An 11,773-nucleotide genomic window follows, 5' to 3' on the forward strand; every position below is an offset into this window, starting at 1 on the left:
AATGAAAAGTGATTTTAGCCTGAAGGCCTGAAGGAGAGCACAGCCAGCCTGTTTGTTGATTAGAGAGAAGACAAAGGAAGAAGGATCAACTTGCTCTCAACTCCTCCATTCCTGCCCCATGTCAATAGTGATGAATATGCATGAGCTTGGCATAGACAGTGAAGGCCTTTGATGGTTTGGATGGAGAGCTCTGGACGCTTAGAGACAGAGGACGTTTACTTCTCCCTTCTAGCTTTAGGACAATACGGGCTTTTACAGTAGCTGGTCGGTCAGAGACAACCAAGTAAATGGTTTTTCCACAGATTTATTTTGCTCACCATGACTGTCCAGTGTTCATAAAGTGTCTGGAAAGTTGTGTTGTGTGGAATATACTGCATGCATTGCAAAACAAATGCAATCACCTTCTATGCACTTGTTTAGTCAGTGTTAGCTGACTTGGTATAGTCCTGCTGTAAACGCTACAGATTCCTCATTATTTCCCACCATAACATTGTCTGTTTGTATCCCACAGACCTGCAGGCCTCCCAGACGGTGGAGTACTACAGTCTGTCAGACAAGGCCATGGACTACAGGATCCTGTTGATGGATGAGGACCAGGACAGGATGTATGTAGGCTGTAAGGACCATGTCCTGTCTATGGACATCAACAACATCACCCATGGGACACTCAAGGTGAGGTCCTCTGAGCAGTCCGTTAAACTGCTAAGATTTTCTTTACAGCATCAGGGAAATGTTTAGTTGATCATTGTTTGTTGTGAAAGTATTGGATTGGATATAGCAGGATACTGACTTCATCTGCCTTATAGTATGATGGTGTGATGACTCATAACTCTCTGTCCGATACCAACGTGAGTTCTATTACTTTCCATCCTATTTATCAAACTCTCACTAAAGGAGACAAAATTACCTTGATCTCATTTAGCTTTCCTTGCATGTGGCAGATCATGGCTGAATACATTAGGCTAATTATACAAGAGCAGTAATGGTGGTAATTAAGTTAAAATATCGTACATTTTATATGCTAGATCACACCCATTTCATGGAGCAAAATATGACATATATTAGTGGTGCTTGATGCAGCTCTGTGATTCTGTAACAGAAGTTCCATGCTAATTGTATCTCTGTGTGCAGTGAGGGAGCTATCCTGTCTATAACTGACAGGCGTGAAGAGCAGAACAGATGGGAATGCATTTAGTTTACCCCAGAGAGAGCTGTAGCACATCCATTTGCAAAGTAATTGCCTGATACGTTCCCAGCATTAGACCCTTCAAGCTCCTCACGGGATTGGAAATATAGCGTTTACTGGAGACAAGTTATCATCATGATTGGGAAGTCACTACAGTGAAGAGCATCCCTATTAGGAAGTCACTACAGTGAAGAGCATCCCTATTAGGAAGTCACTACAGTGTAGAGCCTCCCTATTAGGAAGTCACTACAGTGAAGAGCATCCCTATTAGGAAGTCACTAAAGTGAAGAGCCTCCCTATTAGGAAGTCACTACAGTGTAGAGCCTCCCTATTAGGAAGTCACTACAGTGAAGAGCCTCCTATTAGAAGTCACTACAGTGTAGAGCCTCTATTAGGAAGTCACTACAGTGAGAAGCTCCCTATTAGGAAGTCACTACAGTGTAGAGCTCCCTATTAGGAAGTCATAAGTGAAGAAGCATCCCTATTAGGAAGTCACTACAGTGTAGAGCCTCCCTATTAGGAAGTCACTACAGTGTAGAGCATCCCTATTAGGAAGTCACTACAGTGTAGAGCATCCCTATTAGGAAGTCACTACAGTGTAGAGCCTCCCTATTAGGAAGTCACTACAGTGTAGAGCATCCCTATTAGGCAGTCACTACAGTGAAGGGCATCCCTATTAGGAAGTCACTACAGTGTAGAACATCCCTATTAGGAAGTCACTACAGTGTAGAGCATCCCTATTAGGAAGTCACTACAGTGAAGAGCATCCCTATTAGGAAGTCACTACAGTGTAGGGCATCCCTATTAGCAAGTCACTACAGTGTAGGGCATCCCTATTAGCAAGTGACTACAGTGTAGGGCATCCCTATTAGCAAGTGACTACAGTGTAGGGCATCCCTATTAGCAAGTGACTACAGTGAGTGAAGTTTGTCAGTTTGCTTCAGAGTTTGTTTATTTCTGTTCAATATGTTCTCTTCCTTCCTTCCGCTCCACAAGCTGTCCATTGTTTCTGGGTTAAAAAAAATTCCCAACTTTCCAAGACCAGGATGTGCAATGGTCCCTAATGAAGCTGATTTCTGTGTTTGTCACCAGGTGTTTTGGCCTGCATCTGTTAGCAAGATTGAGGAATGCCAAATGGCTGGCAAGGACCCCACGGTAAGAACACTTACACTCAATATGTAGCACTAACCGCTAACTAAATCCACTGAAAGTCATGTGTGATGCTAACCGCTAACTAAATGAATGAACACACTATACTGATGATGTCTCTGGTCCTTCTCCATTAGCATGTGTTAGCATGTGTTAGCATCCTGGGTTCCAAACACGTGGGGCTGCAGATGTGGAGTTGAGGAGAGTCATTGACTCCTCCTGGCATTCCTTATGTTAGTTGATAGACGAATGAGGCATAGGACTGCTCAAATCCACCCAGAGAAAATAAACAAGCATCAAAGCAGTATGCTAACTACTGTGACTGACAACAGATCTCATAACCTGTCCTGATCCCTTACTGCAACTCTGTTGTATTAGCATATACAACATCGACAACCTCAAAACAGCAGCTGGTGATTCAGTTTTCTGTAACTAATTAGGCTGTTTTGCATGTTAGGACAAAAATTCTGTTTTTGTTCCATTGTTTTTAATGGACTGTTGGCCTGTTTTTATTTGGACTGTGACTTCAAAGGCATTCATGTGGTGTACTGTTATGAAGCTAGTAGTCGTAGTTAGTAACAACAGCCACCTTGGCAGAGAGCTGCGGTCTTGTACAGTACTAGAGTGTAGGACCATAGTCTTGTACTGTAGGGGTAGAGAAGAAGCTGTTTCCAGTCAGTGGAGAGTGATTAGTGCTGCCTAGAGTCACGACTCCAGCTCTGTGGACAGCCTGAGCGTCTTTGTGTGGAGAAGCCCAGTGGTCGGCTTACCTCTCTCCTCCGCCTCTACTCTGCCATCCCTCTCTTTCGCAGCCCTGCCTGGTCTCTCTATCTTGCAGTCTCGGCCTCTCCCCTCTCTCTCGCTTTACTCTTACTGTCTCTCTCTACCTCTCACTCGCTCTTTCTTTCTCTCTCTTTCTCTCTCTCTGTTTAAACACGTTTTTTATACTGCAGTTTCTCCCGGACATTTTATTTGTCTTCCTGAATCGAGAGCCCTTGTCAGGTTGTTATGGTTACCCTCCCGATGTGTGTATATATTCAATTCCTCCTTACGATAGAATCCGGGGTCACCGGGCCTCCAGACTACGACCACACATTGTTAAGCACTGGAGGCATTTGGGAGAAATATTCCTTTATTGTATGTATAAAAGCTTGAGATTGATTAAATCCATGTTTAAAAGTTCCCTCGCTGTGTGATCCTCCCTTAAAGGCCATCAGCCGGGTTTTAAATCCCCTACTACAGTTGCTCTGGCTCTGAAGGGGGGCTGTGGCTGGATAGTTAACCCAAGCAAGCTCTGGGACATGATATTAGTTCATATGTAAATCTGCTATTGGATATGAGCAGACAGTGGGGGGCGTAGAGTTGATGGAGGGTGTCGTCTGAAGGGTGTTTATCTGCTAGGAGGAGAGGGAGAGGGAATGAAAGAAAGTGAAAAAGCGAGAGGGAATGAAGGGTGTGTAATGTTGGACGTATCATTGTTTTTCTCGGCGGAGTTGGTGTGCGGAGTGTGAGTGGGCGCAGCTGCTCCGTTTCCGTGGGGATGGCCAAGTTCCTGACGGCTCCCTGGGTGCTCCTCCGCTGGCTCGCTCCGCGGTCTGAGTTTTTATTACGCACCAAGCCCAGTGCTCCGGCCACTCCCACCTCGTGCTGAAGAGGGAAAGATCTCGATTGGGTCTGTAATCAGATCACAGGGCTGTATATACTCAGCTCTGGACTATATAGTATATACTCAGCTCTGGACTATATAGTATATACTCAGCTCTGGACTATATAGTATATACTCAGCTCTGGAATATATATACTCAGCTCTGGACTATATAGTATATACTCAGCTCTGGACTATATAGTATATACTCAGCTCTGGACTATATAGTATATACTCAGCTCTGGAGACGGGGCTTTGACGAAATATCACTTCACTGTTGACACCCTTTTTTCCACTCTACCAGTGCCAGGGAGCAAACTGGAAATAGCTATTATGATTGTACTTAATGACAGTATATAAGTAGCAAGTGAGGAAAGTTGGAATAACATTGGTAGCTAACCATTTGGAACTGTGTAATTGCTCTTTATGAAGCATAGGCTCTGACCAATCACAACTTGGCCACTGTTAGCTTTATGACCTTCTCAACAATTGCAGTCTGGAAGTATTTTGCTGTTGAACATGCAATATTGCATGATAGATTGATTGGCTGATGTATGGATACTTTGGTGATTTCATACATTTACTAACCAATTTCCTCACCATCTCTCTGCAGCATGGATGTGGTAACTTCATCCGGGTGGTCCAGCCGTTCAACAGAACCCATCTGTTCATCTGTGGGAGTGGTGCCTACAGTCCTGTCTGTGCCTTCATCAACAGGGGCAGGAGACCAGAGGTTAGTATGCTCCTTGACTTATAATCAGGCCATGACAGCTTTGCTATAGTTCACCTACAGTACAGTCTCTACCACTATATTCTCATACAAATGGAAATTCCTGTGGATATGTGATGTGGTTATTGCTGAAACTAGAGTTTGGTAGGTTTACGGCTGGGCGCCTCTGCTTCTGAAACCAAACTGCCGGATTTTTTATGTTTCATCTGGGGCAAGAGGAAGTCTGTCTTAATCCAAGACATCCTCAGGAAAGCAGCCATGACAGTTGAGTTTAGCCTTGTGTGCCAGTCTCTCTGAGACAGAGAAGAGAGGGATGGAGTAGAAGAGGAGGAGCTGTCTGCCCCGGTCTCTGGCCACCTGGCCCTGAAAACGAGACTGGGAAACCCCTCCAGGAGAAAATCGCTCACTGAACTCACTGGCAGTTACAGCAGTCTGCAGCGCCTGCCAAATGCTAATCGGCACAGAGTTCGAAACCAGGCTCTTTCTTCGGTATGGTGTCTTCTGTCATTTAGGGTTTTGTTTAAAAAGCAGCATTGCTCTGTTTTTCCCATCCGCCAATGCTTGGATGTGTCAGTATCGTTTCTCAGACTGGGTTTGCTAACAGTAACAAGCTGCTATTGTGGGACTTTGACGCATAACTCCCTGGGCTCTTTGGCCCCTAAGCGTGTGTCACATTGTTGTATGGGAGCCTAGTGAGGAGGATTTCAGTGTCACAGACAGGTCACCTTTGTGTGAGTGTGTCGCGGTACAGACCCTGTGATGAATGGCCACGGATTGCCGCCAGAGCCACGGGAAATCTTCATGCACCACTTGCAGAGCAGCCGCGCTTTTCTGGAGAACGTCTCTGGGCTGACGGCACCCCCTTCCCCTTCATTCCCCCAGTCAGAACTGTCGAAGTGTGGGTTGGACCAAACCGGGGGGATTTTCCGCTGACCGCCGAGATTGTAAATTCAGATGATCCATTTCACTGTGAGGGGTGGCAGAGGGCCAGGTCTGAGATGGAACCACAGCATCTCAGCCCATCGGAGGACATTCCTCCCTAATGGAATGTTCTTTTAATGTTCCGTGCAGACCAGTAAAGGTAAAGCCCAGCGCTGGTTTTGTAACTCTTTAAACCGGAGGGAAAAAACCTTACTCTTGATTCCCTTGAGAACATTTGGAATGCTCATAATCTCATATTTATTGCTAAAAAGAGCAGAGGGTTGAATTCCACCAAATTCCCATATAAAATCTGTTATTTACATTTTCTTTTCCTGCAGGAGCAAGTGTTCCACATTGACTCCAGAGCGGAATCTGGGAAGGGAAGGTGCTCCTTCAATCCTAGAGTCAACACTGTCTCCGTCATGCTTAGTAAGTTTTCCTCTGTCCCTCTATTGGCACTATTTATGTCTCTGCAGGACGCATCATACAAAAACCCAAATCGCTATACTTCCCCACCCCATGGTTAACCTGACTCCCCATCCCCCTTATCGGGTGACCCTGCCGTAGGTCGGGCCGCACACCCTCGTCACTCTGTGTCGTCCTATGGTCTCTGATTGGTTGACGGGTGTCAAGTTGCTGACGAAATAGCCAGAGTCACCGTGTCGCACGCACAGCTTGCCTTTCTGACACCTGAGCCCCGTGGCGTCAGCAGCCCTACCCATCATCAGCCCCTCAAGCCCGGGCCGTCCGGTCACAAGGCGGGGGTTGGCAGAGAGGAGGTGCAGTGGTGGCAGAGAGAAGGCCTCTGAGTCAGACTAGTGGACAATCAGGCCTGTGTCTGGGCTAGATAAAAAGGCTCCATCTCCATACTGAACCCCTCATATGAGCCTGTGCTGTCTGGGGGATGTTGACACCACTGCTCCCCTCAGAGCAGCCAACCACATACAAACACTCACACTTGGACCTGAGCCACACCTCCAGAGTACATGCTGCTGCATGCTAGGCTGGGGCTGGTGGAATGATGAAGTGACAGAGTAATGGAATGATGAAATACACAGAGGGTGTGGAGAGAGGAAAGGGAGAGAGAGTGCGGGCTCTCAGCCAGGTTCATTAGCAGAGTACAGGGAGATCAAACACTATGGCTGTAAATCCACTGTTGGCTCCATTACTGTTTACTGTCACCATTCCCTGTCCACAGTGATGTACTGTCTCTGTAAATAAAGGCTGTCATTGTAAATAAGAATTTGCCTAGTTAAATGAAAAAATTCCTTCACCATTGAATATGAACCCAGAATTTCCATTGCTGTCAATGGAAATTGAGACATGCACATTTTTGTTCCCTTGGCCATTAATAGTCAGTGATTTTTTTGTGTTGGTGTTTTGTCAAGTCTTTAGAGCTCGTGGGGGGTGGAGAGAGTGTTCTGTTTGGTCAGATGGGAGTAAGATGGTTCAGCTATGATCCAGGGTTGTGTTCATTAGGGCACACCGTAGTGCAACTTTTTGAGATGGAAAATTACAACAAGCTTATCTTAGTGGACAAGTTCAGGTAGTACCTCCCTGTTTTACTTCATTTTCTTCCATGTTGTGCCATAATGAACACAGCCCTGTATGTGTCTCTGTGTTCCAGACCAGGAGCTGTTCTCAGGCATGTACATAGACTTCATGGGGACGGACGCTGCCATATTCAGGAGCCTCACCAGGAGGAACGCAGTGAGGACAGACCAGCACAACTCCAAGTGGCTGAGTGGTGAGCACGTACAGCAGAAACATATATGAAGCACATGTAATGTACACCAGAAGTCTCCAACTGTGACCCTGAAGAGCTAGAGGTTGGGCAGGCGTTTGTTCCATCCCTGCACTAACACATCTGGAGTTGGAGGTCCACATTTAGTACATCAAATGTACTTCAACTACTTTGACACTGGAGGCAATGGACAGAACGTTATACTATAACATTTTAACCTGTTTATTTACTTTCCATAGAACCCATCTTCATAGATGCCCAGTTAATCCCAGATGGATCGGATCCCAACGATGCTAAACTGTATTTCTTCTCCCGGGAGAGACTGACGGACAACAGTGGYAATACCAAGAACATCCACACCATGGTCGCTAGAGTGTGTCCTGTAAGTGTGTGTTCAGGAAGTGTGTGTGTACGTGTGTGTGTGCATTGCATATGTTTGCATGCTTGAGACATTAACATGCATCTCTTTCAACGTCTACAGAATGACATAGGTGGCCAGCGTAGCCTGGTGAACAAGTGGACCACGTTCCTGAAGGCCCGGATGGTGTGTTCAGTTCTGGAGGAGGACGGCACCGAGACACACTTTGACGAGCTCGGTGAGGAATACGCCAACACCTACCTACTGTGTTCACCAAGGCCTGGAACATTCTGTTCCAACCCAAACCACTTCTCCTGTTTACCTAGAACTAAACATCTCCCTGGCCAGTCTCTACAAATACCAATGTATCTCAGATTCTCAGGTGTTTTGGATTATAAATAGGGTCTTTACACCTGTTTGTTGACCTGCTCCTCAGTATTGAAATAATTCATGGTTGCACTTTAGTTGGCTAGTCCACCTGTAGATGCTCTACAGACTATTAGTAACATTTTAATCTATCTTCTAGCTCTATCCCCAACCTTAACCCTTACCCTAACCTTTAGTCTAAACCTAACAAGCAGTAGCTGTTCAACAGATCATTTGTTGATAATATGACACTCCGGACTATCCAAACAGAGTGACCCAATTCATCCCTTAGTATTATTTTAGTCTTCTGTGAGTCTATGGAGGTCTGTCAACACGGACATTCATTCAATTCATCTCCACTTCAGACTCTTCCGTTCCAGGAGTATTAAACGATAAGGTGCATGATGAACGCTGACTCCATAACACAACGTTGTGTTTTCCCTTCCAGAGAGTGTGTTTTTGCTGGAAACTGATCACCCCAAGAGCCTCCTGGTGTTCGGCGTCTTCACGTCCACAAGGTGAGGCCAATGGTAATATTGCTCGAGCCTTAGTGGCTATGCTGACTGGCATGGCAGCACCGGATATCATTAGGAATGAAGCAGACATGACAGGAGCTCCTGGATAGAGACCCCCAGTATCACCTTACTGTAGCATTTAATTTCTTTATTTAACTAGGCAGGTCAGTTAAGAACAGATTCTTATTTACAACGACGGCCTACCCCGGCCAAACCCGGACGACGCTGGGCCAATTGTGCGCCGCCCAATGGGACTCCCAATCACGGCCGGATGTGATGCAGCCTGGATTCAAACCAGGTACTGCAGTGACGCCTCTTGCACTGAGATGCAGTGTCTTAGACCACTGCGGGACTTGGGAGCACACTCTAGTGACCTGCATGTTGTACCAGAGGAGGCTGGTTGGAGGAGCTATAGGAGGATGGGCTCATTGTAATGGGATAAATGAAACGGAGTCATACATGTGGTTACCATATGTTTGATGTGTTTGCTACTGTTCCATTCCAGCCATGACAATGAGCCCATCCTCCTATAGCTCCTCCCACCAGCCTCCTCTGGCACTACAGTATTTGGCTCATTGACTTAACTTTACCATACTGTTCGCATTTCAATGATCACTTTTCCTAATGTACTAGTAATGCAGTTAGTGGGCTCTGCTTCCTTTCGCAATGTTGACAGCAAGTTCATTATGTATGAGTATCACCATGTAGTACCTCTGGTGTTTCCTGAGGTCTACTGTTACTGTATATGGTAACTCAGACACTATATGTGTTCAATAACTTTATTTATCATCCAGGGCTTTTGCAGGATGGCTATGGATGCCTGTTATGTGTACTCACTGGTTTGTATTCACTAGGAACTAAACGGAAGCAAATGCGCAGAAACAGGAAGGGAACTATCAATAAGAAACACGTTTCTTTTTACATTGCAAAACATTTTGCTATGGTGTGCACTAATGAATACAACCCTGATTTCTTCAATCATCAAGGCTAATTGGGCAGTATCTAGATCAGGGTTACTCAACCTTGTAGCGTGACCCTTCCATAAATCCTAAGGAAACACTTGTATCTTTTAACCCGGCCATTTGAGACTCATCCTCTCTCTATAGCCAACACAAACAGCTTGTAGTCTCCATGTCTCCAAGCAATCTCTCTCTCTCGCTCTCTCACTATCTGTCTCTCTCGCTCTCTGTCTCTCTCGCTCTCTGTCTCTCTCGCTCTCTGTCTCTCTCGCTCTCTGTCTCTCTCGCTCTCTGTCTCTCTCGCTCTCTGTCTCTCGCGCTCTCTGTCTCTCGCTCTCTGTCTCTCTCGCTCTCTCGCGCTTGCTTTCGCTCTGTCTCTCGTGCTCTCTGTCTCTGTCTCTCGTGCTCTCTGTCTCTCGCGCTCTCTGTCTCTCGCGCTCTCTGTCTCTCGCGCTCTCTGTCTCTCGCTTGCTCTCTTGTCTCTCGCTTTGCTCTCTGTCTCTCGCTTGCTCTCTCTCGCTTGCTCTCTCTCTCGCTTGCTCTCTCTGTCTCTCTTGCTCTCTCTGTCTCTCTTGCTCTCTCTCTCCACTCTCTCTCTCTTATTATATATATATATATGAATCTCCAACACAGTCTGTAGTCTCTATGCAACTTTGTCATTCCTATCAGCACAATGTGTTCTTTCTTTGCTCCTTCAGGCGTTCTCCTCTGTTTCACTCGCTGAACAAAGGCTCTCTCTGTATTACTGATGTCATGTGGTTTTTATGCTCTGGTCCAAACCACATCATATCCTTCTGGGAATGGAGCAAGAATGGGGCAAGTTGGGTAGGACGAAGTGGGTGGCAGTAAGCTTCACCCGGATTTGATGGCTTGGATATCCTATGAACAGCGGGGTTTAAAGGACTATGATGTTTAACTGGATGGATCTGGGGGATTCTGGGATGTCAGTTATCTACATCACACTGACCGCCGGAATGTGTGTGTGTCGTTTCCCACAGCTCAGTGTTTAAGGGCTCGGCCGTGTGTGTCTACAACATGGCGGACATCTTGACAGTCTTCAACGGCCGTTCGCTCACAGAGATGGCCAAACTTTCAGTGGGTGGCGTACCAGGGACGGATCCCCTACCCCCGGCCTGGAACAGTGAGTTTAGGATCTAATATCTGTATTGAACTCAAAATAAGACAATTTCTCCAATGCAAATGTACAGTTCCTTGTTGTTCTCCCACACAGTATCTACTGTGTCTATCAGGTGTGGTTGAGGAAACAAGGTCAGAGAAACATTATCAATGAGGATGAGGACAGCAGAGTTCAGGGTCAGGGGTAGGCTTTTCCTTTCTGTACCTTTGTCACAGAGTTGAGTGGTAGGGATTTATTCACCTCTCTAGCATCTCTCCTCTTTCCCCTCCCTCCAGTGTCCAGGCGAGCCTTCACCCCTCACATTCAGAGCACCAAGGAGTTCCTGACGACGTGGTGACTTTTGTTAGGAACCACCCGGTCATGTTCAATCCTATCTACCCCGTGGGCAGGAGGGCCCTGGTGGTCAGAACGCAAGCTGACTACAAGTACACCTCCATCGCTGTGACCAGGTGACCGCCGCAGACGGGCACTACCAGGTCCTCTTCCTGGGCACAGGTGTGTACTCAACGGTACATCCTTATTGCTCTATTAGAGACAACTAGCACCCATCCCACCACACAACATACACACACCACAGGCTGGGAGCAGCACAGCGTCAAGCCTGTACATCGCCTACATCCGCACAAGTAGCTGTTCAGGATGCCTGTTCAGGATGCCTGTTCAGGATGCCCTCAGACTAACATTCTCATATTCCTCGTCTCGCCACTTGTGTTCCATAACCATCAGAGTTACACTTTAAAGAGCTCTGACTAATGCGGTGGTTACATGAGTGGGATGCTTCGTAAAGAGTGTGACATCGTCCAGATGGAGCATCCATGTTGGCTACGGATGCTAATAGATCTCCAGGCCCCAGCATGACAGCCAAACGACCTGTTCTCTCTGTCACCAGGGGTGGCGCCACCACAATCCCTCATATAACATAACCCACTTAATTCCATTTTATTCTATATTGCATTAATCCATCTCTGCTCTCTCATGCCATAACGCAGGCGTTTCATAAGCAACTATTACAGAGGGGATATGAACTCAGGATAACTCGCTGTCTTCGGTGGAAATAGAACA

At 46.4% G+C, this 11,773-nt stretch overlaps 1 pseudogene; it reads left to right on the top strand.

The window, feature by feature from the left end:
• The window catches only part of LOC112067882 (semaphorin-3C-like), a 43,135-nt pseudogene that overhangs the window by 22,162 nt on the left and 9,200 nt on the right, over positions 1 to 11,773 (top strand).

The sequence above is a fragment of the Salvelinus sp. IW2-2015 genome, linkage group LG3 (assembly GCF_002910315.2).
Source record: "Salvelinus sp. IW2-2015 linkage group LG3, ASM291031v2, whole genome shotgun sequence".
Taxonomy (NCBI): Eukaryota; Metazoa; Chordata; class Actinopteri; order Salmoniformes; family Salmonidae; genus Salvelinus; species Salvelinus sp. IW2-2015.